The 3,912-nt window shown below is 37.3% G+C and overlaps 1 protein-coding gene across 1 annotated transcript in view; it reads left to right on the top strand.

The window, feature by feature from the left end:
- The first annotated feature begins 2,363 nt into the window (after positions 1-2,363).
- Positions 2,364-3,912, top strand: part of LOC148325808 (polyamine-transporting ATPase 13A3-like) — a 22,641-nt gene continuing 21,092 nt past the window's right edge. Inside the window, exon 1 of the mRNA XM_088311635.1 lies at positions 2,364-2,901. The gene's annotated coding sequence lies outside the window, so the exon portion shown is untranslated. The remainder of the gene's footprint in view (positions 2,902-3,912) is intronic.

Here is a 3,912-nt window from a genome sequence, read left to right as displayed (position 1 = left end):
CGCAGTTGTTAAAGTGGCTTGATTTGCATGATGTAGTTATTGTTTTTCTGGTGTAAAATACCTGTTTGAAGATTTGAGGAGCTACAGCTCGTGTTCAATTTGATTTCTTTAAGTTACTATTTATTAATTTCTGGGCCCATTTCTACCACTACAGCTTGCAGCTAGCCAGCTCCGATACATTTCTGAAATGCATCGTCCCTGTATGCCACAATTTACAGAACAGCTTTGTGTTGTTATTGAGAATAAGCGAGGCTGAGACGATCCCCAAAAACGTTTTAGCTTGCGGGCTATCTGGTGACTACTGCCTCTTGTTGCATCTTGGATAGCCACATGGCGACCCTCAAAGTTGTTTGATGGGGCAGTAATCCATTTTTTAGCAGCGCATAATTTCATGCATTCAGCAGGCACAGCAATCGCATGTATGAGTGGGACCAAGTTTATTTATTTATTTTTTTTTTTTAAATTCATGACCCTTTTTTCAGCCATTTTTTCTTTTCTGCACCAAGGGAATTTAGCCTATTCGTACTTAAGCTCCAGAGGACAGGATGGGATTACCACTACCTGGGGTCACTTGCAGCCTGCTGTGTGATTTTCCCAAAGTCAGACTACTTGCTCTCCAAACCAAAAAGGAAACTTTTAAGTATGAGTCATCTGGATTAACAATGGTCACCAGTCCACAATACTTTTGTGCATTCATGACCCTCATATGAATGGTCGTTTCTTTTTGGATATTGATTTTACAGCAGTAACACTGTCAAATGTGATTATGAAGAAGTTATTTTTCCTCGTCATCTGAACAAGAAAATGTCGTCAAATTCATCGTTTTTCTTCAGAGATATTTTCTTTCCTGTGCTTGTCAATATTTACAAACAGTTCACGTGCTATTTCTGCACTTTGTTAAATCAACAATTCATTAGCCAAGCTTCCTGGATGTTTTTGCTGTAAGGCACAAAACTGAGATCAAAGTGCCTTGATGATCAGATGATACTTTTTATACTAATTTTCCAATAAATTATGCACATTTAAAAAATAAAAAGTACACACATGCTGCTCTTGTGACTGCAGGTACTGTTAGAGCATGTGAACTGGACTCGGAATCTACATCTAGTTATCTTTACCACTGAGCGACATTAATTCACGAAATTTAATCCAGTGCTTCTCAACCTTTATTGAGCAATGGCATATATTTTATTATTATTTTACAAAAAATTTCACCACCGAAGAAAAATGTCACAAAATGTATATTTACTAAGTCTACATGTTTGAAGAGAATTGCTGACAACATTTGCAAAGACTAAAAACTAAAGTACTAATTTATGATGATATAGTCTTTTTTTTTTTTTATCATTTTAGTTTGCCGTTGTTTTTTTGGGGGCCTTGATTGAAGTGATGTTCAGAGATGCATTTCAGGTTCGGCATGAACAACTCTAGGCAGTCGAGGATCCTGGAGGGCTGACACAAGAAAAACTCTGCTCCGGACCGCAGCTTGTGGGGATTCACCAGGTCCTTGAGGCTGTGAAAGTTAACTTTAAACTGACTACCAAAAGACACTGGAGTCCATGCTTCAGGCTGATCATAATGAGTTTTAATGAAAAAACCCGAGATTTGGTCGCAAGTGTCAAGAGCTCAGCCACTGGCGTGCTCACAACTCAGTTTGTTTGCAACATTGTTTCTTTAAGTAATGAAGTTTTATTTTTTACTTTGATATCAGTCTGTGTTTGGTGACACCTGTGACACTGCAAGGTGAATGTATATTATTTCTGTGCTCCAAGTTATAGTATTTAATTTTATTTTCCCACATTTTAGTATTAGTAGTATATTATTCGAAGCAGCAGTACTGATGTAGTTGTGTGTATTTAAGCAGTCGTTTTGCATTTATTTTTTGCATTTGTTTGAGTACTGAAGTCATAGTTGTGTATTTATTCCCCTTGTTTACAGTATTTGTATTTATTTTTATGTAGATTAGCATTAGTTGCAGCCACGGTAACAGCAATTGTGAATTTACTTTGTTGTGTTTGTTTTGGGTGCGTTAGTAGTATTAGAAGTAGTACTCATTACTTTTGCGCGTTTATATTATACACCCATCCATTATCCAAGTCGCTTATTCTCACGAGGGTCCCGGGCGTGCTGGAGCTGATCCCATCTGTCTTCGGACAGTAGAAGGGGTACACCCTAAACTGGTTGCCAGCCAATCACAGGGCACACAAAGACAAACAACCAGTCACTCTTGCAATCACACCTCGGGGCAATTTGGTGTCCAATTAACCTACCATGCATGTCTTTGGAATGTGGGAGGAAACCGAAGAACCCGGCAAAAACCCCACGCAGGTAAGGGGAGAACATGCAAACTCCATACAGGAAGTCCAAGGTTGGAATCGAACCCACGACCTCTGCACTAGTGAGGCGGACGTAACCAGTGGTCGAACGTGCCGCCCACGTTTATATCAACTTTTATTATTTATTTATTTATTTATTTTTAAATAGTATGTTAATTTTTCGTATGCATTTGTTTTGTTGTACTAGCAGTATTTTACGTTAACAATGGGTAACATCAAGACAACAATGACTTTGAAAACCTTTGAGTTCCCCTCGCAGATTATCTGATGCTTATCTGATTTTTATCTTATCTCGGAAGAGGCTTGTAAATTACCTGTCTGGGTGCCTTACTTTTGTTTGTTGTTTACGTAGCCGTGACGCGGATGGTCCCACTTGAGAGTGAATAGAAAAATCCGGAATTGTGTCTCTCGAAGCATGCAGTGTAAATCCAGCCTTAGAGGTGTGTCCTAATTATGAAATAAGACTAAATAACCGCAGCCATCAGCCAGAAGAGAAATGTGGAGCTACAGGTACGATCATACAATTCCGTGTATGGAGAAAGAGTCAGCACGGGACAAATAAACGGTATGTAATGTTTAGTGACTGTATATTATTTGCATTATTTCTATTATTTGTTTACTTCCGGTGTTCACGCTTGTGAATCTTTTACGTGCAGTTTTGCTCGTTTCCACATGCAGGTTGATTCACGTGTTCACTTATACATTATGCGTTACTTGAAATGTCAACGTCGGGATTTTGAAACAAGTACTGGATCGCTGCACAGAGTGAAGCACCATGTTGCTAGCAAAACTCTCATTCATAGAAACGACCTAGTGTAGTTAACAGCAGAGGTAGGTAGCCGAATTGGACTCAAGTAAAGTGAGAGTGAGTGCTGGCATTTCGAATAATGTCACTCCGGTAAAAGTAGTCCTCCAAATGATTACTCGAAAGATAATACAACCCCGCCAAATGTTTAAATGAAAAAATAAATAAATAACCAAGCACCGAGTAACAGGTTGCCGTTGTTTAATCAGAGCATGGAATTAAAATAGACAAAACATATTTGGATTTGTTGAACATTACTAGATAAAAACAGAATTAAAAAATTAAGACTGAGAAATGTTCCAGGGAGAAGGAAGAAACACAAAACTTATCTACAAAATATATATAATTAATAATGTAATATAAACGAAAATAAATTAGGAATGTGCAAAATCCAACATCACTTCAACTGAAGAAATAATACATTAAATCTCGATAAAATTACAGTGAGCAACAAATTGTCCCTGACAATTAAAAAAAAACATGGTGTGAGCAATAAGAGTTAGATTAAAATAAAACTAGAAAGCAGGCTGCAGCTCAAAGTAACGTAGTAGTAGTTTCTTTTAAACAAAAAATACAACTGAAAAAAATGTTGTCTTAAAACTACTCTGACAAGTACATTTCACCCAAAACGTTACTTCAATAAATGTAACAGTAAATAAAGCGTTTTACAACCCACACCTGTTTAACAGAAAATTTGATGACTTAGTTGAGTCATAAGCAGTGGTGGCAAAATATTCACGCTGATAAAATTACTACTGATTTACCTCCTTT

The sequence above is a fragment of the Idiotropiscis lumnitzeri genome, chromosome 12 (genome assembly GCF_059441095.1).
Source record: "Idiotropiscis lumnitzeri isolate Australia: NSW breed Sydney's pygmy pipehorse chromosome 12, RoL_Ilum_1.0, whole genome shotgun sequence".
Lineage (NCBI taxonomy): Eukaryota > Metazoa > Chordata > Actinopteri > Syngnathiformes > Syngnathidae > Idiotropiscis > Idiotropiscis lumnitzeri.
Note: the sequence above shows the minus strand (reverse complement) of the source record. Positions and strands in the feature narration are given on the sequence as shown.